Source organism: Vombatus ursinus, unplaced genomic scaffold (genome assembly GCF_900497805.2).
Source record: "Vombatus ursinus unplaced genomic scaffold, bare-nosed wombat genome assembly UNPS02014870.1, whole genome shotgun sequence".
NCBI lineage: Eukaryota > Metazoa > Chordata > Mammalia > Diprotodontia > Vombatidae > Vombatus > Vombatus ursinus.
The window spans coordinates 541,902-568,722 of record NW_020954648.1 but is presented as its reverse complement, the minus strand read 5'-3'; positions in this window follow the sequence as shown (position 1 = coordinate 568,722).

Below are 26,821 nucleotides of genomic sequence, written 5' to 3'. Positions count from 1 at the left end.
CATCTGACCTCTACTATAGGTGAGGCACCTTGCTGGGCACAGATGATACAAATACAAAATTTTTTTAAAAGGTCTTGATGTCAAGGAGCTTACTTTTAATCAGGATGATACAACATGTACAAAGATGAATAAATTCAAAATAATTTCAGAAGGAAGAGACATGTTCTGAAAACATCTTGGAAGCTCTGTAAAGTCAGGCCTCCTGTATTATTAACATTTTCTCCACCACTTTCTTAAGTCTAAACAATCAACAAAACAATCAAGTCAAGCCCTGATTTATAGCATTTGCTGATTTCTGAACCGCAAATGCTCATGCTGAAAATTTAACCATTGACTCTTGGGAACTGGTTTGAGCAGGCTCCAACACACCCCTACAAAAATGCTTATGTTTGTCCTATCTGCCTTCAGATTCATTCATTCATTCTGATGAATATTCATTTGATTAAGACTCTTAATCAAAATTCTAAAAGTTCTATTTTTTCCTAAGTGGCATGGTATCTTAGGGGTTTCTATTAGGTGATAAGGGAATCAGGAGACTGGTGAGTGTCTGTGCAAGTTTGCACCAGAGGAAAAAAGAGTTAATAGGAAATATTAATTGATGTGCAGTTTTCCAATAGAGAACTGAAGTGTGGGAAAAAGGGAATTGGTCCATTTTAATATGGTGAAAAAAGTACTGGATTTGAACCCTGAATATCCTAGTCTTCATTTAGTCTTGGTTTTTCCACTTAGTATTCATGTCACTTTAGATATGTCACTCAAATGCTCTGAACCTCAGTTTTCTCATCTTTAAAATGGAACTAATAATTGTACTATCAACCTCATGGGGTTGATAGAGGCAGCTGCAGCACTATGTATAATTAGGAGAGCACTGGATTTGGTGTTAGAGGATCTGGTCATCTGTCCTCTTGGAAATGAAGGACCACCACCAACAAGAACGACAGAGGACCTGGGTTTGAATCTCAGCTCTGTCTGCCATTAATTAGCTGTGTGGCTGTGGGTCAGTCACTTCACCTTGCTGAATTTCAATTTCCTAACCCGTAAAATAGGCAGGATAATATTTGTGCTATCTACCTCACAAGGTCATTGTGATAAAAGCACTTTCAAAACTATGAAGCACTTTGTAAATTGTGAAGTATCTTATGCTAGGTGGCATAATAAATAGAGCACTGGGCCTGAAGGCTGGAAGACCTGAGCTCAAATCCAGCCTCAGACATTTACTTGCTGTATGAGCCAACCCTGGGCAAGTCACTTAATCTTTGCCTGCCTCAACTATAAAATGGGGATCATAATAATATCTACCTCCCAGGGTTGTGAGGATCAAATGAGATAATGTTTGTAAAGCTCTTTCTTAACACAGTGCCCAGCACATAGTAGACATACAAATGCTAGCTATTATTACTATTAATGTGACATATTATTATCTAGCCCAAACCTGGGAGCGCCTTCCCAGAAATTTATAAAGTCTCCATTAAGATACTCTTCCTCCTCCAAGAGAACTTACTGTTCGGCTTGTGAAACCGTTGCCAGGTTCCCACTATAAAAGAGCACTTATATCCATAGCTGTTTCCTTCCAGGCCTTTCTTTTCTTAAAGGGAGCCAAGAAATTGGAAAAGGAATATGGATTGCAAACATGAGGATGTATCCAAGACCACTGCTGTTACCCCCATAGGCTGTTGCAAACTCATACATTTAACACACCAAATTCGCCCCCAAGGAGGGAGTTAGTTCACTTTGATTTGAAAATCTTTTTATACTTCTGATTTTAGCGACTTTAAATTTGCCACCTGAATGCAACATTAACATAATCCTCTGCTTTTCATTTGATGAATGCACCTGTTTCTTAGACTTCATTTTTCCCAGGTTTATAATCATCTCTTCCAAAGGGTTTGCCTGGACTTCATACACTGCTCCTGAAAAGGCAGCTGCAACAAGCTGATGGTACATACAGTATTTAAATGAAGCTTTATGAAATTGTTAAAGCTTGCAATGTGGCATTTATCAGCAGGGAATAATGACAGTGCAGTTTAGATACAGTCGGGATTGGACAGAACCAGGAAGCCTAGGCTCTGGTTTCAGCTTTGCCATTTGTAAAACGAAGGGATTGGATTAAACGATCTCTTCCAGCTCAAAAATTCTATGATTCTATAATCTTTCTGAAACTGCTTACTGAAATGGCTCCAGCTTTCTTGAAAGGCCTATTTCTAAGGGGACAGGAGAGGTTGTTCAATTTTTTAGACATGAGTGCATCTAGAAGCTAATTATAGCTGTTGGTAATCCTCTGTTACTGGTTGTAATGGCAAAGAAGCAGAGCCAATAGGGAATCGAGGATTGCCTTTGGGATGGCTGTCTGATGGGAACTATTGGGACAGTGACTGGGAAGGGAGAGAGATGGGGCAAAGGAAGGAAGTAGCTCACCAACTGGGTTAAAAATCAATCAATTAATCAATAAATCAACAAGTATTTATTAAGGGCTTACCATGTGCCAGGCACTGTGCTAGATGCTAGAGATGTAAGTGCAAAAGGATGAAAAACAGTTTGCAATACGCTTCACATTAAAATGGGGGAGATAAGTACATATAAAAATATATTTAGCATGAATATGGTCTATATATATATATATATATACGCGTATACATATGTACATATATGTAAATAACTTGAGACTTACATACATATGTAATTGGGGGGTGACTAGGAAAAGCCATAATCAATTTAATGAGTTCTCCAAAATCAACTTCATGAGATTATAGGGCTTGGACCTTTGTCAGAAGGGCATGTCTCCTGTTAGAGAGGAGATGGATTCAGGGTGCTGATCGAGAGATTTTTTTCTTTTGGACATGGCCAATGTGATCATTTGTTTTGCTTGACCATATACATGTTTGTAACAGATTTTTGTTTGTTTTCTTTCTCAATGGGGGTGGGGAGAAGTGAGGAGAGAAAGCAAATCTTCATGAAAATAAAATAAAATGTGATTTAAACAACAAAGAAAAATAAAAGGGGCACCGCCTCATGGAGCTAGCCATATGTTGGATCTCCCGACAAGAGAATAAAAGGACATGTTCGGATTGGTCCCAGTGAGTGGGGCTTCTGCCTGATTATTAGTTGACTGAGGCAGAATGAAAAGAATGGTCTCTTTTCAGAGAAACCATCCTTCCTGTGGTCTATAAGAATGACCCCCCGTCTTTTACACTTCTCTTCCTTAATTTCCAGACCAAAATACAGCAAATTGGGTTGAGGCATGGAGATTACAGAAAGGTTTTCTCTCTTCCTTATCCCTATCTGAAGCAACAATAGTGATTTACAGCAGAAGCACATAGCAGTGGGAGACATGGATTTGCACAGTTTCTGGGAGGGTGGTTTCTGGACCTCCTAAATCGGTCTGTCTTTTGCTTTTCTGTTTCATCTTCTGAGCATTAGTCAGTGAATGTTGATCCTGAGAAGAGATTTTTCCAGACTGGGAGGTACCTTATTGGCAAACCTGAATTCATATGGCAGCTTCTGAGTTGGGAATCAGACATTCTTCTCAGAGAAGGAGATGAGAGCTGACAGCTGGGAAACTAAAGTCATGTGGTAAGGGGCCTGGAGATCCGCTCCTGCCACCCTCTCCATGGGATTGCTATGAATTGATGAAGCAGGTCCCAGGTGAATGGGGGTATTTGTTCAGTGTGAAGTATTTTTACCTCCCAGGAGAGTTTAATGAGTGTAATGGGCTATTAGAGTGTTTTGTTTCCTGTATTTGTTTATACATGCCTATCTATCCTTTGTGTCTTATCCATTTTCTGTGGTAGAAAAAAATAAGAAGCTGTCTCATACCTAATACCCATTTCATACACTGAATACCTTTATGGGAGAGGATCCTGGGACTCACATATAGAGAAACTGTAGGTAGAGCAAACCATACCTAGTCTTGTTTTAAAGGAGGAGGCAGAAACCTACAAAGACAACTTGAACCCCCGGGGCCAGGCCCTGGGGACTATGTGAGCTCCGAGGTGAGGGTTTCCCTGTAGGTGACATATATATAATCAATAAGTATTTATTAAGCATCTACTCTGTCTAGGCCCTATGCTAGGCACTGGGAAGGCAAATACAAAAATGAAGTATATCCTGCATTCAAAGAGCTTACATTCTATTGGGGCAGGCAACATGAATACAAATAAATATATGCAAAATAAGTATAAGGTAAGGGGGAGGAGAGGAGAGAGATACTAGCAGTTGGAGAAAGCAAGAAAGGATTCATGTAGGAAGTGGCATTTGAGCTGAGTTTTTAAGAAAACTACAGATTTTAAAAGCTGGAGGTGAGTAGAGAATGCTTTCCAGGCATGGGTACAGCCCGGGCAAAAGAAGGGTCATTGGAGATAGAATGTCATACATGAAGAACAGTAAGAAGGTCAGCGTGGCTAGATCCTAGAAAAGGAGTGATGTATACAGGAAGGCTGAACATGTATGTTGGAACCAAGTGGTAAAGGGTTTTAAATGCTCTTAGTCATTGCATAATTTCTTCTAGAAGAGTGGTTCTTAATTTGGAGTCCATGGACCTTGAGGGGGGTACATGAATAGACTATAGAGGATTTCTGAATTTGAGTGGGGAAAATTACACTTTTATTTTCACTACCCTTTGATTTTTTTTGTAATTCTATCTTATGCATTTAAAAACATTATCTAAAGAAGCAGTCCATAGGTTTCACCAGACCACCAAAGGCATCCAAAAAAAATTAAGAATCTGTGCTCTAATCTAGACCAATGGTCCTTAACACTTTTTGCTCCTTTAACCCTTTTCAACAACAAAAATATGTTGTAAATTCCTAGGGTAATCAAAACTGCTCATAATATTCTTTATAATTATCCCCTGCTTAAGACACCATTAAAGAATTTTCAGTATGAACTCTTTGGACCATCCTTGGGAAACCAGCCACTAAAGGGGAACCACTGGTTTAGACCAATCTTTCATCATCACAAAGTTAGCTGGCCAGACTACTTTGTTCCACTTCTACATAGCCTTCAGGTTACCAGTATCTTTTTTTTATTACTTCTTATTTTTTTCAAGATTGATGTTCTTTATAATCTTATTTCAACTATATAAGAATGTTTGGGGGGAAGGGCAGTGGGGAATCACAATAAGATTTGCACCAAACTGGTACATGCTTGGGGCAGCTAGGTGGCACAGTGGATAGAGTGCCTGGAGTCAGGAAGATTCTTGAGTTCAAATCTGGCCTCAGACATTAGAGGGGCCATCTCCAGTTGCCCTGATCTATATTTTGCCACTGGACTTAGATAGCTCTGGAGGAGAAAGTGAAGCTGGTGACCTTGCACAGCCCTGCCTCACTTAAATCCAATTCATTTGCAAGTCATGGCATCATCTTCCTGATGTCATGGTCCTCTTTGAGAACAAAGGACAAACAACAACGATGACCCTATGCAAGTCACTTAGCCCTGTTTGCCTCAGTTTGATCATCTGTAAAATGAGCTGGAGAAGAGAGTGGCAAACCACTCAAGTATCCTTGCCAAGAAAATCCCAAATGGGGTCATGGAGAGTCAGACACTACTGAAAAACAACGGAACACCAAGTACTCACCTAGAGATGGTGGGAAGAATAGAATAACAGAAAATACCCTGGACTTGGAGTCAGAGGATCTGTATTTGAATCTCCTTTCTGATACTTCCTAGTTTTGTGACCAATTCAATTAACCTCTCTCTCAGTTTCCTCAATCTGTAATAATGCTTGCAGGTCCTAACTTCATTAAGCTGATGTAAGGAGAGTAAACCTTAGAGCACTGTATAAATTCAAGATATATGTATTAGCCCAAGCCTAATTTACCCAGTTTTGATTTCTTTTACCATCAAAGGTGTTAACAAGTAGCAGTATTGGTTAACTGGAGCCTCCCCTTGTTCCAGGAACTGATAATGAAGGTGGAAAAAAAAGACAGGTTCCTAGAAGGAGAATCGAGAAGCTTAGATAATCTATCGAAAGTATAATCAGCCCCTAAATTATCAAGTGTCAATTACTTGCCTTCTTATCAGTTTATGCAAAGAAACAGTCAATTCAACATACACTAAGAGCCTACTGTATACACACAAACAATAAAATGGATAATTATGTAAGTCTACCCCTAAATGGGGTCATGGACAGCAAGATATGACTAGGTTAACACAATACAACAAAAAAAGCAATAGAAAATATGCAAAATATTTTCCTTTTCCTTAAACTCTAGATACTCTGGGATCAAGTTTAAGGGAAGTACAGTTTGATTCCAGGGTAATTATGGAAGCAGTATGGAGTAGATAAGACCACTAGGCTAGGAATCAGGAGACCTGGGTTCTAATCTAGCTTTGCCACTAACTTGCTTTGTCATCTAAGGTGAGTCATTTAACTTTTCCATGCCTTATTTTCCATGTCTATAAAATAAGTGCTCTGGACTGGAAAATGGCTAAAGTCCCTAAGGTTATTAAATTCTTTTAACTGGTAAGGAGCTAAGTTGCATGAGGATTGTGGTTTAACAGACAGACTGTTGGCTCTGGGGTCACAAAGATGTTGTTTAGGGCCTGCCTCTGGCAAACACTAGCTGTGTTGACTATGGGCAAATAACAGTTGAGCTGCCTTAGGATAGAGGCAATCTGGTTTGGTGCACAGAATGTTAGACCTGGAGTCGAGAAGGCTTGGATTCAAGAGCTGTTCCTGGCAAACGCTAGCTGTCAAGCAGGTCACTGGCCTTTCCTGCCTCAGGTCTCTCTGTAAGTGACTGAGGAGAGGCACATCCGCAGCAAGGGGAGTGTCTATGTTTCTACCCCAAGGTCCCAACAACAACAACAACAACAAAATCTACTTCCCAAGATTGTGGTAAGAATCACATTCAATAATATATTTAAAATGTGATATAAATGTCAGCTGTTCCTGCCAGTCAAATGAATTCTCCTCTTGGATGGGTACGGTCTGAGAGTTAGTTCCACAAATGGATTTAGAAGCTGGATATTTGCCCTCTAGGACCTGAGAATTCGCAGAATTTAAGAGACTTTAGCCATCCTCTAGTCTAGGGGTTCATCGCCTGGGATCTTTGAACTTTTAGAAAATAAATATGTTTTGATAACTGTTTTTCAACCTAATTGTTTTCTTTGTAAGTCTATGTACCTAATTTTATGCATTTAAAAACATTATTCTGAAAGGGGGTCCATAGGCTTCACCAGACCGCCTGAGGGATATATGCCGGAAAAAAAAATGCATGAGCCATGAGCTAATCTAAACCACTTATTTTGTAAGTGAGGAAACTGAGTCACAGAGAGATTAAATGGCTCACTCCACAATATCACACAACAACCTATTTTACCTAAATGATCAGGTAACTCATCTCAACTCTATGTTTCTGTGGCCCATAGCAACATTTTCAACCAGAGACTTTGAAAGGAAAGGCTTTGTCTAATCTATGTTGGCCCAAGTTATTCAACAAAAGCCTGATGGTGGTCTGCTTGTTAACTCCTAATATCTTTGTTTTTCATTCTTTTTCATTTTATAAAAAGATTGACTTTATGCTTGTCACAGTCTAATTGGGGCAATGCCACATTTTCTTTACTTTCATCTTTTTCCCCCTCCCCCACTGTGCCACTCTAAGAATTTTGATTTGAAAATTGATAATAATCCAGGCAAAAAATTTACTGAATACAAAAGAAAGAGGACAAATGATGCTTAAAATATCTCCCCAGGCAGCACTCACATTACTGATCAGGCCAGGCTTCCTAGGCATGACCTTGGAGGTCAGAGCCAGGGCCCAGCTGCTAGAACACAGTGATAACAGGTTTGGGCAGCTTTTGTTTCACTCTGATTCGGTGTTAGAGGCAACACATGGGTTAGTCAGAACAGAAACCCTTTGGAGCCAGGAAGATTTCCTTCCCTCTCTGTTTTTTTCTTTTCATAAGAATAAAAATGTTTATAATATTTTTATTAGTAATTATAACAACAACAGTAAACTAGTGCTTTAAAGTTGGTAGAGAGCTTTATATATATTGTCTCATTTGATTCTCTGAACAACTCTCTGAGGCATTAACTGTTTCTTATATTGGGAAGGATATAGTATGCAGTAGGGGAACTGTGGCCAATTTGAATTGAGGATATCTCCGGCATGGCATTAATTTTTTTTTAGTGGTCATCTACCTGGATGGAATCAGGCAGCCATTTGGTACCAGGTTTCTACCTTCACAATTCACTAAGGCATCTATCATCTCATCTGGTCTGGACAGAGTACCTCCTCTTAGATCTGGGGTTCTTATTTTGAGGTCTGTGACCTTGTTTTAATTTTTGTTTGGATTTTTTAAACAATATTTTGATAACTGTATTTCAATAGAATTGATTTCCTTTGTAATCCTATGTATTTTATGCATTTCAAAGCATTATGCTGAGAAGGGGTCCATAGGCTTCACCAGACTGCCCAAGGGGTCTGTGACTCAAAAAAGGCTAACAACCCCTATTTTGACTCACCTGCTGGAAGTACAGACATTAAGCTTAGGAGCTCACTTGCTGCTAGCCCTGGATGGGATTTTCAGTTCAAGATAAGCTGGTGTCATGAAGTTGAGGAACTCTATAGGGTCTGCCTGGAACTGTTTTCTCCAACAGCAGAGTTCATTCACTATGTCATGCTCCAAAGCTGTACCCATCCATCCATCCATCCATCCATCCATCCATCCATCCATCCATCCATCCATCCATCCTTTCATCTGCTACTTGCTGTGCTCCAAGAGAAGATACTTCTTTCTTTTGGAAGCGTTCCCAAACAGTGGGTCTGGTAGCTATTTACATTTCTAGGGCTTTGGTAGACAAAGGTGGATATCAGTACTAGACTGACACTGTACCTTTCTCTCCCCATCATATCATCTTCCTTAGTCTCAAAGGATCATATTTGTAGCTTTGCCATTTTCACAATAATTTTTAAAGAAGGAAATTAGCGAAAGGGAAGAGAAGGGTCCCTGTAAACCAGCAGAGTTTAGAGCTAAAGAATATGTTAAAATTTTCCATGATGGAAATTTCCCAGCTACCAAGCTCTTTAGATTTTTTTTTTCTTTTCAGGGCTGCAAGCAAAGAATGGAAATTTCCCATTGCAGCATCAAGGGCTGCTGTTCTGCTGACTGTCTCGCTCAGTTGGGGTCATCTGCTTCCCCAAGACATCAAGGAATGCCAAGGTAAGTCTTGGAGAAGCCAAACCCTTCTTCTGCAGGAGGAGTATCTTTGTCCTGCCTCCAAGCTGTGACCAGTGGGGACAGGCAAGAAAAGAGGCAGTCACTGCTCCATCCATCCACCTGGGTGTGAGCAAGTGAGTTTTGCTGACTGTTAAGACCTGTGAGCATCTCACCTTTATTTGACAAGCCTCTCCCTGGCAGCTGACAGGATTCTTGAGACCATCCTTAAGTGACCTGCCCTTTGCTTATTTCTCAAAATTGCATGCAGATTTTAGTTTCCCTATGGATTTGAGAGCTCCTGGTGTTTACAAAAGCACCCACTTAACTGGTCAATTATAAGCATCCCAAGGTACCATCTGCGGCCCTCCAAAAACTAGACTCTTTTTCATCATATATAGGTTCAGAGAAATTCCCCTTCTCATCTCTTCCTGACCTTTCTGATTCAACAGGCATCCAAAGAATAACTTCAAGTCTGTCATAGGCCTTCCCCACCTAGCAGGTACTTCAAAGAAACAAATCTCAGTGATTGATGGAAGTGATTTTAAAAGCAATTAGCAATAGAGGAATTGGCAAACGGGGTCAAGGATGGTGGCTGGAAGTATTTATCCCAGAAAGAATGTTTCAGATTTGCACATGTACGTGTGCACACTGTCTGTGTGTGTGTGTGTGTGTGTGTGTGTGTGTCTTTTGGGGGTGGGGATGGGGGGTGGGGGAGTGGATTTTAGGTTTCCTTCAAGGTACTAAATTCCTTTAAGGAGCAATAAATATGAGTCTGCCACCTGGGTGAGACAGTATGGTACAGTGGAAAGACTTGTAATGTTAGAATATAAGGATCTAGGTTCGAATCCCGGCTCTGCTACTTACTGCCTATACAACTTTGAGTGAATCACTCAGCATTTCTGGGTTTTGTTTCCTTCATTATAAAATGAGCTAGTTGGATTAGATGATCTTTAAGGTCCCTTCTAGCTCTACATTCTGCAATCTCTATGACCTTCTTGCTATAGCCCCAGGATGTTTTTTAAAAAAATCAGCAAGAAAAATTATTATTGCCATTAGCATTTGAAACTGTTTGCTAAGGTTGGTTCCCTGCTGTTAAAAATGTCAATATGGTAATCCAGAAAGTAATACATCAAGAAATCAAAATATAGCCTTCCCGTAATTCAATGCAAAAGCAAAGATTCATCCCACCTCTGCCTTTTTTTCCTGGTCTAGTCTGATAGATAATAATCACCATTAGCAGGGTCTTCTTTGAATACAAAGGACCACATTGCTCATGAGAGAAGTGGAAGGGAGCTAGAGATTGTAGGCAAGTAAACCTATCTTGGTTCTGCTTAAATTCACAAATCATAGACTGCTCCAGACTGCATTTCAATCAGATGAACTCTGTTATTTTATAGATGAGAAAATGGCGTCTCAGTAAAGGAATGGAAAGTGCTTATGGTCAGGAAACTAGTAAGTGCTTAGACCTATGACTCAAACTCAGGTCTTCTGACTTCTAGGTTTATTATAAAGTGTCAGTTACCTGCCTGTGTATTTGTTTATGCAACTGAGCATAGTCAACTCAATTCAACATACATTAAGTGTCTACTGTATGCACACAAACAGTAAAAAAGACAATTATGTAAGTCTAAAGCAATAGAAAGGGAACACAATATTCTCCTTTTCCTTAAAGTCCTGGTTACTCTGGGATCGAGTTTAAGGGAAATATGTATGATTCTAGGATTTAAAAAAAAGTCAATGGTTAGTTTAATTCAGAGAATGGTTATTTTTGTTGCCATTAGCCCTACTCTCTCTTTCCCCAAAAGAACTAAAACAAAACAGAACAAAACCAACCCATCAAAGCATGTTGAACTGGACCAATTTGACAATTTAAGAGGCTTCCTTGCTGTGTTGACAGTCTCTTCTCTCCTCCCTCCTTTTCCTCCACTTCTTCCTTATCCCCATCATTAGCTGGAAGATTTTGGTCTTTTTATTCAAACATGGCACTTCTAAATGGTGACTCTGATCTGTAGGCATTGTATGTATGAAAAGGCAGATATGTCATAAGCATTCTCTCCATAATGATCCATGGTAAGGAATATAATTTAAATCTTTGTTTGTTTTTCTGCTGTTTTGGATTGCCCATGCCTTCCATTGTTGGATAATTAGGAATTTACTATTGGTAAGTAGTTAACACTGTAGCATTAATCCAATTACAAGAACTTGAAGAAAAACATAGACCTATTTATATGATTGCCCTGTTAATCAAGTCCAGTTAGAGAGTTGTCCTTGGCCCTTTTCTCTTCTTTTTCTCTGCCTTCTCCTTTAGTTGCTTCATTCACTCCTATGGTATCAATTATCACCACCATGCAGATGAACTCCCAAATCTATATTTCTCCCCAATTTCTCCCCAGAGCTCCAGTCCAAATTTCCAACTGTCTATCAAATATTTATACCTGACTCCCCCCTTCACCCCACTAGAAATAATCTTTCCTTCCTCTGATCTTGACTAGTAATTCATCTTAAATTCTTTTTATATGTTATTCTGCATTACAGTTATCAAAATAACCACAGTTTTTATATATCTGTGTGTCATATGCTCTCTATAGATTGCAAACTTCATGAGGGCAGGGGATATGTGTTCATTTTCTTTGTACCTCCACGCGGGCCTAGCACATTGCTTTGTACAAAATAGGTCCTTTAAAACGCTTGCTGAAAGACTATCAATTTTTGGTATCAATAATAATCCCTACCAGTTTAGGAAAAAATGAAAGTAGCCTTTGCAGTTTAAGTAGAAAAAAAATGCAAAAAAAGAAATACTTTTTCAAACAGATGTTTTAGGTTTCTTTTTTTCTCCCATTTACCAATGGAATGCATTCTCTATTCAGTTCTCTGTATCATCTGAATCTTATATGATACAATAAGAAATCTTCTTTTCAAATTCAGTTATTTCTCAAAACATCTCTCAGAGGTAGGTTAATATCGTTCTTCTTCCTCACGGTACAGATGAAAAAAGTGGTGGCACTGAGGTCAGACAGCTTATTTAGAATCCACCACATATGTGCCACTCACTACCAGAGCCATTTTCTCAAATTCCATTTCACAGTCCAGTCAATCACTCAAACATTGGTTAAACTCCTTCTATGCATCAGGCACTGTGCTAAGCGCTGGAGATGCAAAGAAAGGCCAAAGACAGTCCCTCTTCTCAAGAAGCTAACTTAAAATAAAAGAACTAACCGTAGAACTCAAGAACTGGCTTTCACATGTGTGGGGAAGAGGGGTTGATCGAGGGAGGCCTTGCTCTCTATATCTACTGGAGCCTTATTGTTTGGGCTTCAGAGACTTGTAGCCTCAGGTTCAAAGGAACAGACTGCTGTCTGAGGGCCACCTCCTTTGTGGTCTGTAAAAATAAAATGAAAGATGACTCATGATTTCTTTTCCCAATATTCCAAAGTTCCCTGAACTTCTAACCTGGAATGGAGCAAGGAAAGGATAAAAGGGATTTCTCCCTTCCCTCCCGCAGGAGCGAAAAAATGAGTCCTTGTAGGAGGAGCACATAGCTGGCTGATAGGAGAGTTTCTGAACCTCCAGTTCCTGGCCAACATCTTCTGCATTTCTTTTTTGCTTTTCTGGTCATGAGTAAGAGATTAGAGTTCCTGAGAATTGACTTCCTATGCAAGTTTGACCTTCCTAAAGGGAGAAGTTTGCCTTAACAACGTACCACTGAGAGAAGAAAAGAGGATCTTTGAGGGTTGAAGGACCAAAGCCATGCCGTGGTAGGGAAAGATGTCTGCACCTTGCCAATTCTGCTGTTGCTGTGGGTTGCTGGAATAGTGCAGGACTGGGGTAAATGGGGAGTGTTGTTCATCAGTCCCAGAAAAAGAATGATTGCCAAGAGGTTGAGCTTAATAGGCTACTGGAGCGCTTTATATTTCTGTGATTGTGCATGGTCTCCTTTGAGTCCTTTGTGTTTTATTCATTTTCAAGGGTGGGTAAAATAATGCAATACCTATATGTGGGAGTAGAGAATAAAGCACTGAACCTGGAGTCTGGAAGAACTGGGTTCAAATTATTCCTTAGACATGTAATAGCTATGACTCTAGGAAAGTCATTTAACCTCTTCGTGCCTCAGTTTCCTCACCTGTAAGATAAGGGATTTGAATCTGATGGTCTATAAAGCCCCTTCTAGCTCTAAATCTAGGATCCTATTACCCACATTTGAGAAAACCTACACATAACTATACCTACCTTTTATTCAAGAAATTTTCCCCTAGACTGGGGACAAAGAGCCAAAGAAACCAACCCTCCCAGGTTATGCTCCCAGGATCAAACCTGGTTCATGTGAACCCAAATACTTCTGGGGTTAGGAGGATAGCCAATCAATAAACATTTATTAATTACTGCTATGTGCCAGGAACTGTGCTGATCACTGGGGATACAAATATCAAAAAGAAAGACAATTCCTGCTCTCAAGGAACTTACAATCTATCAGGGGAAGAAGACTGACAAAAGGAAGATGAAGAGGGGAAGGGGGGAGAGAAAGTACTCAGTGCATGATGGAAAATTCAAAGAAGCACACATCCAGGTGGACACAAGCCTTATTTTAAGTTTATATTTATATGTTATTCTGGGTCACTATGTGAGTCTCTATTCTCAGAATCAGTTGTGCAATTAATTATAGAACTTGTTGCCATTTTGGAAAGTATGGTTTTCCAACATCAAGTTTCCCACATATATTTCTCACATAGTCAAAAATTTCGTGGAGACTCCTTGGGGAACAGCTTTCATTATGGAAATTCCCTACCTGAGGACAGGAGCCATGATTCCTTTCTTTTTTCAGAGTGCCCAAACTATGTTCATCACAACCATCCCCAAACTCTTGGAACTTCCAGAGGAGAACTTAAGCCTGGCAGATTACTCTGATGGAGCCCTCCTTAAGCACCAAACTTTGAAAGTGTATTGATGGTTTTCTATTCTTTTTTTTTTTTAAAGATGCACTTGGAAATTCAAGACTTGGCAGTGGGGGTGGGGGTCACATATACTTACTCCTCTATTAAACCCAGGACTAAAACCATGTTCTCTCAGATCTCTGGTGGCATTTTCTATGTAGGAGACCACAGTTTGACAAAGAATGGATAGCTCAGGGATTTGGAAGTTGAAATTGAGTGCTTTTAAGACATTTTCTCTTTTGTTTTTATGAAAATGTAATAATAGAAAATGTCTTGCTGAGCGTTCACATCTTCCTTCCTATAATTAGTATGGCACCTGCTTCCTAAAAGTGTATCACAGAAAAATTGGGATTGAACAAATTTTAAAATCATCAGGTCTTATCCCTTGGGGCAACATAGAAGTTACTTATCCTTTAGAGTAGAGGTATGCAAACTTTTTGAAATGATGAAATGAAATCTTTTTGATCACTTTAAAAAGTGCCTTCTTTTTTCTTTATTTAAATTAAATTTTATTTATTTTTCAATTAAAAAGCCCCCTCCCCATTTTGAAAAAGAAAGAAAAACAAGAACCTTGTAACGATACCACATTGGCCATGTCAAAAAAAAAATATGTCTCAACTTGTACCCTGAGTCCATCACTTCTCAATCAAGGGGTGGGTAGCATGTTAAGTAAGAGTTAAGGTTTTAGTGACATATGACATAAATTTGAATAAATCTAAATTCATAGCAGTCTGTAATGAACAATCCATGCATCCTAAGATGAGGTATTAAGTACCAACAAGCAATAAAAGTTATTAGATGTTAAGGTAACAAAGTGTGGAGATTTTAAATGACATCTCTCTCCGTTTTATGTAGTTCTGTATCTGGGTCAGGTTAAAATAAATTTTAATATATTTCCCCCTATAATGGCAACACTCGCACTATTCCTAGTGCAATACTTGTTGCCCTTTGGGAACAAATGAACCTGCATCAAGACAAAGATGAGAGCATTATTTGGAGCTACGGTACAAGGAAGGAAAGAAAACTGGGTTCAGAAATAGCACTCCTACACAAGTGATTTTGCAGGACAACTAAAACTTTCCTCCACTTATGTTCATATGTGAAACAGTCCTTGGAATCTGAACAAGCTAGGACCCTGGGTCCTCCTGGAACAGTTTTTAAAACCCTGCTTTTGCCTAGAGGCAGATGGGGGTACAATGGATAGAGCACCAGGCCTGTAGTTGGAAATACTCAAGTTCAAATCCATCCTTAGACACTTATTAGCTGTGTGATCTGACTATGGGCAAGTCACTTAACTGTTGCCTGCCTCAGTTTCCTCATCTGTGAAATAAGGATCATAATGGCACCTACCTCCCAGGGTTGTTGTGAGGGTCAAATGAGGTATTTATTAAGTGCTTAATACAGTATGTGGCACATAGTAGGTATTTATTTCTTCTCTTCCCCTTACTTTAGAGGGTCTAGCAAAGCTTACTGTTCCTCAGTACCCTGCCAGCACAACACCAACCCATCAATGCCTCTACTGATATGATTGCATTATTTTTATGACTATTATTGGATTATCATTGATAATAACTTGCTCTCTAGAGAATATAGAGAGAAGTAGAAGGATGAATAGCTATCATAATTCAAGGTTATAAAGGGCTTCTGAAATTCTATGATGAAAATAGCAGGATTATATAAATTTTTTCCCTGAAAAAGGCAGACCCTGATTATTATCTGGAAAGCATTATCAGTTGCAGCACACAGAAAGGAGAATGGGGCCTCACGCGGCTTAGCATCACTGCAGCACACAAGAAGGGGAATTGGGTCTCACATGGCTCATTCCCAGCCTTGCCCGTGATACTAAGTGATGGAAACTTTTCTCTGTTATCCCAGAGTATCATTCTGTTAAATGGGGGTGGGGTGGGGGGGCGATAATAGCCACCACCTGCTACACCGTGTCAATTGTCACATAGAATCAATAAGGCTGTTTATTGCATCCCTGCTATTTCACTGTTCAACTATGGGGGTTATTCTTCTACTCCAGTAATCGAAGGGTATTTTTTGGTAAGTAGCAGGAATTTGGTTAGTATTATTGTGGTTTCAACAAATTTTATAGGTAAAAGCAATGAGATAAAGAGTGAGAGGGTTTGCCTAATGATGGCAAATGCCAAAATTCTTTCTCCTAGTCTAGAATTTTCCAACTCATCACTTAGTTCCCTGAGGAGGATGATACTAATGAGCATGCATCTCTAAAGAAGAACTGTGGTTCACTGCATTGATGTAGCCAGTTTACATTGTGAGGGCGTGCTACAGGAGGAAGGCTAGAATTTCCTGGGACTCATCCTAGCTAAGCATCAGACACCAGGCTGCCCCCAGCACAGAACTGAGAATCACCGGAAAAGCAATAAATGGATGAATTGTTACTTGTAGGGAAAGAAATAAGCACAATGTTTCCAATTATTCTTCATTTCAGACAACAACGAACTGTTCTAGTTAGCTGGGGTAGTAGTTGAATGGAGAACAATATTGAGTAAACCGTGCTAAAGAAGGCTGAATGTGGGTCAATGAAATTTTTGAAAATTCAGTCCCAGCTTTATTTTAGCATGTTGCTAGCAAGGCAATAATGGGTACAGTAGAAAACAAATAGCAAGAACTGTAAGTAAATTTTGAAGCACAAGAAATCTTTTTAGTCCAATAAATATATCTTTTTTATTTTGGACCGACAAGAATTATTTCTGATCTAATCCAGGACCTCCCAAACCAGCTGTTGTTAATGTGAAGGATGAAGATGCTTAACTGCCCAGAGGAAGGGGGGGGGGCAACAACAACTGATAAGCTGTTAAAATGTTTTATGAAATATGAAAATGTGAGTCCTTTTAGAACTCTGATTAATGCAATTATAAATCATGAGTCCAGAGGACTGAAGATGAATCACACCACTTACCTCCTGCCAGAGAGGTAATGGACTTAAAATTCAGAATGAGAATGGCATTTGTGGACATGGCCAATGTGGAAATTGTTTTTGCTGTACTACATATCTTTCTTATGAGGTTTTTTTAATTGTTCAATTGGGATGAAAGAAGTGGGAGGGAGAGTTAATAAATGTTTATAAAAATAAATACATATTTAAAAAGAAAAAAAATGTGCATCCTGATTTTTGATTTGGAAAATATGGTTATTCAGAATGAAAGGTCCTATATATACCAAGATACTCACGGCAGCACTTTTTGTTGTAGCTAAGAATTGGAAAAAAAGATGTCCACCAATGGAGAAATGGCTAAATAAATTGTGGTACATGAATGTAATGGAATATTATTGCCACTATAACAAATGATGACTATGAAGAATACAGAGAGGCATGGGAAAACATATGAAGAGATGTAGAATGAGGTAAGCAGAGTCAGGAAAACAACATACATAAGGACCACAATAATACTCATAGAAAGAACAAAAGAAAAATCAAAACTGAATAGACCCTAGAGGAGAAATGAAAAAAAAATACACGTCCCTCCTCTCCTCCCTTGAAGAGATGGGGGACTGTGGGTACTGAGCATTGTATCTACTGTCATATTCAGTTGATACATTGGTAACTTTTTCTAGACTGCTTTTTTCCCCTCTTTCTTTGTTATAAGGGTTGCCTTGATTGGTATGGGAGGGGAAGACTATTTTCAAAATTGAAGGTGATATAAAAATGAGATATCAATAAAAATAAAAACATTTCAAATAGTCACCATATCACTCCCTACTATCATGCTTACTCCGTTCCTGTTAGGTATGCCTATATATTCCAGCTCTTGGGCTATTTCTATTTGTTGGAAATCAGTAAAGAAATTTTACTAGAGATAGATTCCCATCATTAAACAAGTGAATTCAATGTATGATTCAAGTTTTGCCTGGATAGAGTATTTTTCTTCATTTCAAGTTCTAAGTTTCTAGGCAAGTTTGGCTTCTAAAGTAATGTCATCTACCATTTTTTGTTCTGGTGGTAGAGGATTTGTAAGGATAAACAAATAGTTTTTTAATGTGGTTACATACTATTCATGTAAATTTGGTCACTACTATTTGTATGCTTAAATATTAAAAAAAATTCACTATATTGATGCATCTAATAAAGAAATAAATTTCCTAAAAATGAATTCCATATAACATTTCACTTAAAAAAAAGCAACAAGGAATTTCTATTTAGATCTTTTATCTTTTTCATCTGATACACTAACCACAGATATAAAATATTATATAGGTATCTATGTAAGAATTAATACCATAGGTCAAGAGCAATCAGCAATTCCAGTTTTCATGTGAGAACTTTACCAAGTCTTTATTTCTTCTTGAAAATCCAGCATTAGGTTTACATTACAGTTTTCTGCTTCTACCTATACTCTCACCAACTTCTATTGCCTCCAGAAGATATGCCCTCTGGTCCTGCAAGGCATTTTAGATAGGTAGATTTGAATGCGCTAGAAATTAATTATGGTATAGTTATATGTACTATATGTAAGAGTACTGTGTTTAGAGTCAGAACAGCTGGGCTGAAATGTTGGTTCTACTGCATACCGCCTACTTGACCTTGGTGGTGGTGGAAAAACGTGTCTGAACCTCAGTTTCCCTAGACATAAAATGAGAACACTGTAGTAGATAATCTCTAAGGTGTTTTTAGCTCTAGACTCTATGAGTAGATTTAGCTCCTTAACTTCATTTGGGCCATCTAGTTACATGATAATCATTTTAATGCTTTGGTGATGTTCCAACAATCTCTCCCCCTTTCAATCTGTTTTATACATTATTGCCAGATGCCAGACTTCCTCAGGCTCAGCTTTCATGATGTTGCTTCTCTATTAAAAAACCTTCAATGTTTCACTGACTACAGGATAAAGTCCAAATTCTTTTTTTTTTAATTTTGGAGGCAATGGGGGTTAAGTGACTTGCCCAGGGTCACACAACTAACTAGTAAGTGTCTGAGGCCAGATTTGAACTCCAGTCCTCCTGACTTCAGGGCCGGTGCTCTATCCACTATGCTATCTAGCTGCCCCAAAAGTCAAATTCTTTAACCTGGCTTTCAAGCCTTCCACTCCCCAGACCCAATATACCTTTCCAACCTTATTTTTCATGATTTACCTACCCTGTTCTAACTATTGGTCTATTCACTATTCCTAGAATATTCTATATGTATAACCACTTTCATGTCATCCCTTTCATCTCAAATTCCACTCTCTATTCTATTTAAATAGATGCTGATTTATTCAATACCCACCTTCATTTAAGGACTAATTCAAGTATGTACTCCATGAAATTTTCTGTGATTAACTCAAGCTAGTACTTTGTCCTTCTGAACTTAGGACACTTCTTGTGCTGCTTGTCCTATCACTTATTGGCACAGTTACACACACGTGTATGTATATATGTATGTGCATGCATGTATATGTACACACATGCATGTTATATATAAGCACATGCACATATGTATATATACTTAGTGTATAGGTATATATTGACATATGTGTGCATCGATAGATTGATCGGTCAAGGATCACATATTACGCTTGTTTGAATTCCCCACATTATATAGAACTGTGCTATAGGTGGAATAGATGTTCAATAAATATTTGTTTAATGAAATGAATGAATGATCTTCTGATCCTGAGATTGCCTGTGTAAGTGGAGTGAGAAAAAAACAACTGGACTGATAAGGAAGGATTTGGAATCTTTTTGTCTTTTCTCTTGGAATTTCCCCCCAACTCCTCCACTATGTGAGTTAATGGTTTCCAATGAAGCTGTTTTTAAAATCGTTTGGAAGGAAGGCAAGATCTCATTCAAAGCCTCCATGCACAGACCTAGGACAGCTTCTTACCTTCTTATTTCCTTTTAGCTAAAAGATAAGTGTTTGGTAGTGAACCTCCAGGGTTCCCAGAGGTTTTGTTTGTTTCTTAGTCTTTAAGGAAAAATACAGAATATCAAAGCAGAGACATGTTTTTTTTTTTCAGACTTAGTTAAAAAAATCAAGTGTGAGGCTTTGCCTCACCTCATTTAGTACTGAACAATATGACAACATTCAATTTCTTTTGCTTATTTCTTAGATCCTGTTATTCTACTCCTTCCCAATTTAGTACAATTTAGATTTCTAAAATGTAATCTTAACTGAGCTAGTTCTTTGGATAGAAATTAACTTCTAGTATAACTTAGTATCAGTTTTGAAATTCCTTTCACAACTTTTTACATAAAATCTATAGATTCAAGCTAAACTTCCCTTTAAAAATGCACTCAGCATTTCACAGAAAGGAAAAGCAAGCAATACATCCATTTTTACATTTAATTTTTCTTGTCATTCTCTCTCAGAGTGCTCTTAGATTCTGGCTTCTCAATTCAATGCTAGAAATGAGGTAAAGTGAGTTCTTAGATAGGGCTGTAGCCACAGAAAATTGATAAGAGTTTTGTCCAACAGTTATAATGGGACTGAGCCTCCTGTAACCATCATGGGAGAAATTTCTTGGAACATTTAATTCAGCTTCTCCAAATCCCATTACAACAAACTCCAAGAGAATGTCTGATTCTTTTAGTGAACCAAGGAGGGCTTGAAATAAATGGGCCATCAATTTAGGCTACTTGTTTTGTGAGACAAATATTTCCATTATTGTAACTAGATTTGACCTTTTGTCCCCCATGGCCAAAAGTCTGAAAACGTTTTGTAAAACATAAAATGCTTCCCAAATAGGGTCATTATTTAGTCAAATACAAAGAACTGGTTGACAAAATGTGATTTAACCATTTAACGAAATGAAGGATTTAATTTAGTTTTATTGAGGTACTTGCAGTATATAACCTACCTGGAAAATCCGTGTGATATAGGGGATAAAGGGCCTCAGAGTCAAAAAGACTTGAGTTCAAGTCTTCTTACTGACATGTATTGGCTGTGTGGCTCTAGGCAAGCCATACGTAACCTCTTAGAGCCCTCGAAGTTATAACTTCACAAGCAGTTGCCTTCATAAAGGGAATTCCACACACTGTTGAAACTACAGTTCCCAAAAAAGTACTTATCTTACATGGTTATCATGAGGTTCAAATGAGATAAATGTATCCTGTAAATTTTAAAATGTCATAAGGGAAGGAGAGGAAAGGGGAGAAATGGAAAAAGTATTTATTAAGCACCTACCATGTGTCAGGCACTGTGCTAAGCACTTTACAAATATTATCTCATCTGACTGTCACAACAACCCTGGGATGTAGGTGCTATTATTATCATCTTCATTTTACAGTTGAGGAAGCTAAGGCAAACAGAGGTTAAGTGACTTGGCCAGGGTCACAGTTGTCTGAGGCCAGATTTGACCTCAGGTAAAGATCATGATCATTGGTATTGCTGCCTCCTCCTCCTCCTCCTCCTTCATCTTCTTCTCCTCCTTCTTCTTCTTCTCCTTCTTCTTCTTCTCCTTCTTCTTCTTCTCCTTCTTCTTCTCCTTCTTCTCTTTCTTCTTTCTTCTCCTTCTACTTCTTCTTCTCCTTCTCTTTCTTCTCCTTCTCCTCCTCCTCCTCCTCCTTCTTCTCCTTTTCCTCTTCCTCCTCCTCTTCTTCCTCCTCCTTTTCCCCCTTCTTCTCCTTCTTCTCTTTCTCCTCCTCCTTTGTCTTATCATCATCATCACCATCATCATCATCATCATCTTCTTCTTCTTCTTCTTCTTCTTCAGGAGTAACAGTACCAGTAAGAAGAAGAAGAGGAGGAATAAAAAATAAAAATAATCATTTTTAAAATACGGCAACTTCAAAATCATTGAATATCTGGAATTGAGGCAACTGATTTTTTTATGAAAATTTATGATACTTTTTGTCTGTGAATGTTAGAATACCAGGATTTCAGAAGAATCAAAACTGTAGGTGACCCAAAGGGTAATAGAAAGGCATAAGGTAGTTACAAGTAGGCTTCAAAAGAAGTGGCATAGACTATATCATAAAGAACACATGTGACTGGAAGAAGAATAAGGGATATGATTGATCATGTAGCAAGAGTGAGGACCAGTCTGAGTGGTACACTGGCAGCCATGACACAATGAAAGAACCAGAGGAAGAAACCCAGGATGCTGGGCATGCGTTCTGTAGAGGATGTACAGAAAAACAGGGATAGGAGTCACATAGGATGAGAAAACATGGAGGGGTTATGTTCTGCACCAGTAGAGAGAGCCCTGGCCCTGGAGAGATCATAGATCCAATGAAATGCTGAAATAGCAGCAGCAGCAACAATAACAACAACCACCTTTATAAAGTGCTTTAATGTTTGCAAAACATTTTGCAAGCATTATCTTATTTGATTGTCATAACAACCCTGGGATGTAGGGGCTATAGTTATCTCCATGTTAGTGATGAAGAAACTGAGGCAAACAGAGGCTAAGTGACTTGCCCAGAGTCATGCCACCATTAAGTTTCTGAAGCGGGAATTGAACTCACTTCTTCCTGACTACAAATCTAGCCTTCCCTCTACCGAGTCACCTATACTGAAAAGTACAACTTGAAATGCAAAGAATCATGGATTAAGAGGGTAAGGGTGGTTTACATGCAGTTTTGAGGTTCTAACTGCACATACCAAGAACAGGATAATTGAATCTTGTTCAGGCCAAAAGACATTTTACCTCAATTATATAGATATTTAAGGAAAAGTTTTTAGCCTGAGTTATTCAAACAATTGCTGGATTTTCCACATTCCTTCCAGAGATGTAGATAGAAGCCATGGTTACACATAATCAAGGTAATTATTTTGGTCATCATAGTTACCGACATGAATCATTTCATGAAAATCAGAGCAATGAGGACTGTCCTGTTGTGCTAGGAGGCCTGGCCATAGACACAGCAGTCCAGTTTTCCCCCAAGAGTTTGCTGCATGTTTTGCTCTAGCTTCCATTACTGTGTGATGGTAGCATTCAGGCCACAAATGACATTGGCAAACATCTTTCAAATCAAATACCCATTTCTCAACAAAATGTTTCATCAGGGGACACTTAACTGCCAAAATGTTTGTTCCTGATGAAAATACCTATTTTTCAATTTGGAGTGCCAGTTTGCTTCAAACATTTTAGCATAAACAAATATTTGGAGATAATAAAAATAAACTTTTTTTTAGATGTCTCCATCAAGCAATATTTTGAATGTTGAAAAGTGCTTCTGGACAGACCCATCTGTGAAATACATTCGTTTTAGATTAATATTGTTTTGGTTAGAAACAAATCTACACATTGCTTTTATGCTGAGAAAACTTCGAATTTGGTAGTTCAAGCAAACTTTTTATTAGTCTATTTCATAGGATCATAGGATTTTGGAGTTGGAAGGGACCTTAGGAGACCATCTAATCCAGCTCCCTCATTTATAGCTGATGAAACTGAAGCCCAGAGAAATGAAGAGATTTTCCTATAGTCTGACAATTTATTAGCATTCATGATATGCTTATGGTGTGCCAGGCATTATGATAAGCATTGAAGATACAAAGAAAGGCAAAAGCAGTCTTTGCTGTCAAGAAGCTCACATTCTAATGGGAGAGAGAACATGTAAATAACTAAATATATATGAGATATATACATATGTATATATAATACACATATACACATGTATACAGACAGCCAAAACATATATACACAATATACACATATAAAATGTATGCATACATGTATATGTACACATTTATATGCATGTGCATGTATATATGTACATGTATATAACCTCAATATATGTAATCTCATTGGTAAGGGCACCAAAAGCCATGAGAGACTGTAAAAGCCTCCTAATGGAGGTTTGGCCAGAAGCTGGGTCTCTCAGGGTTGTTGTCACAGTCAGATGAGATAATATTTGTAAAGTGCTTAGCACAGTGCCTGACACATGGTAGGTGCTTAATAAATGCTTGTGCCATTTCTCTCCTTCCCTCTCCTTCCCATATGACAGTTTACAGGATACATTCATCTTACTTGAACCTCTAGATCACGATGTTTTCAACTACACCCACTGCCTCTCCAACTTCTTTTCACATCAGCTCATTCAAATATTGTTTGTAATTGCCAAGGAAATTGATTTTTTTTAAACAAAATCCCATTCCTTTACGTATGTTGACTTACAGACCTATTTTCAAATTAATATAATAGAACCATCACCCTTTTGTGGTGGGATGGCTAATTAACTAAGAAATGATCTTTAAAAAAAAAAGAAAGTAAAAATCTCATTAATTTGTCTCCCAAGTCTTGGTAGCTAAACCCCAAAAGAACTTCATCTTTGAGGCACGGAAAAGTGACAAGAAAAAAATCACAGCACAACTGATTTTTATCATGTTTTGAAATCTCTCAGCTTCCCAGAGTCTGATTTCTTAACTAAACTTAAATGTTTTGGGGATTTGAGTTCAAACAAAAAATCAGTTTGTAGGATTTTGATCAATCAACAGCTCCACAACATTTCCATGCCTCATAAAATATTCAAAAAGCTTAAACATTTAGGGAAGAAGGGCTTGAGGCTAAACATATTTTCCCAATTTGTCCTAATTCAGACAGTTAAACTTGAAAATTAGCTCAAGAAGCTAGCTTTACAAACTGAGCCTGCCCTTTGGTATCGAAGTTAAATAATGAAATTACGTATACATATATATATATAAAAGATGCATGTAACAAACATATGTTAACATGTATAAAAGGAGGATAAAATAATACCATTAAGAGGACAATAATAACTGGTATTAATCATGCGCAAATAAAAGTTCTTTGTAAATACCAAACACTGCTGCCCTTGGGGGAAAGGATGACATGACAGAACGCAGAATTTGTTTTCTAGCACAGGCAGAGTTCGTGGCTGGGAAAAACCAATGATGTGGCATGGTTTTCTTTTTCCTACCTATCTCTGTCCACTCACTGCCTTAAGGAGAGGGAGTAGATGTAGTAAAATAAAGGAGAGACTTTCATAAGTTTTATGAAATTTATAAAATTTATCTGCTCAAAAGAGATGGGATTGAAGTGAAAGTTTTTCAAAACAAAACAAATGCGATCAGTACTCTAACTCACTCCATTGGACCTCAAGAGACGAATGTAATAGGGGTGAGGTTATACAATTATATCATTACTTTCTGCCTTCTGACAAACTATCCCCTCACCTAATCCAAACACAGAGCTGGTGGTTTGATTTTTCCACATTTTGATGAAAGTCCCTACTGTTACCTCTATTTCAGCATTTAATAAATCTCCCTTCAAGCAGTGCTTTCTTATAGCTAACCTAAATCTCTCATATTGCTATTTATGTAAGCTCCATGAGGACTGGTAGTTATGTAATCTTTGACTCCACAAGGGCAAAGACCCTATATATTTAAACGTCAGTCTCCCTCTGTGCCTAAAAGAGTGGTCTGCACACAGCAAGCTCTTAACAAGTTGTTGTTATGCATCCTAGTAAATAATAATAATACCTCTCATATATATTGAAAGTGATTATTTTACTTTCCCAAAGCCTTCTCTTCTCTTGGATAAATAATCTCCCTGGACAATCTTTGGTGACCCTGCCAAGGTCAACAGAACAGATCCTCTGCCCTGGTTGGATCTCTCTCAAAACCACACCCAGGGGCTAAGTTTCTACTTCCAGGCTTCTTAAAAACACCGGCAGCAGGAGAAGGTCCTCAGGTTTCTTAAATAAGCCCAGGCATAAGTATGAGCTGCCAGGGGCTGCCATTTCTGGGATACAGCAATTGCCCTTTTGCTAGTGTCCTTAGAATATGACTTATAATAATTACATGCCACTGTGGAGAATATATGACTTCTAAATAAAATGTTCCAACTTTGTGGATGGGTTATCAGGATATGCTGGGGAAATCAAGCAATATCAGGAAGTGCTTTGATTAATTCCTCCTCCTACAAGAGAATACCAGGAGAATATTATTAAATAGGCAAAGGTCATTCCTGGTGACCCTTTCTTTTCTCCCATAAATAACTTTTATAATGCCTCCTGAGGGTATCCAGTATTCTTTCACCATTTCCACTCTTCTGACTAGAGGAAATTATCTGATGAGTCACTGATACCTTAGTGTGAATTAGCTTAATGTATCACACTTAATGTGCATTTTAAAAAGAAGAAGAAGAAGAAGAAGACTTCTGCAGTAGAATCAAAAGGAATGAATTTCTGATGGTGGAATTTCAAGCTGTTTGTGGAAATAATCTGGGAGACTAGACCTTAAGATTTCCCTCAACTGTAAATTAATTACTAATCTTAAGTCTTCTCAATTCCTAACTGCCTTGTTGTTTTGAAAATATATGATGACATACACAGATAAGTAGAAGGATTTTTTAGTCAAGATTGGTACGTGTATTGACACATCTAAGTACAGCAGCCTCCATCATTTACTTCTATATTACCAAACACTTTGCAACAGAACGCTCTTTTCCATAATATATTTCTGTGCCTTACATAAATTAAAAAGAAAAGAAAGCCTTAAATTCCTAATACTTTCTTCATTCCTAATAATTTTTGTTGGCAGGGAAAGCATTATAGAAACTGGTGCCTGGGGGTGACATTTCCTGAAGCAAACTCACTATTCCAATGACAAACATTGATATCTGCCTGCCCTTGTGTATATAAATGCAAGGAACAAGACAGTCCCTATTCTCAAAAAGCTTTGCAGTCTAATAGAGGAGACAAGTACATATATAAACATATAAAAATAAATATAAACTCAAATAAATACAAGGTAGTTAACTACAAGGTGAGTTGGGAAGGAGAGCATTAGCAGACGGGATGGTCAAAGGAGGCTTCCTTTAAGG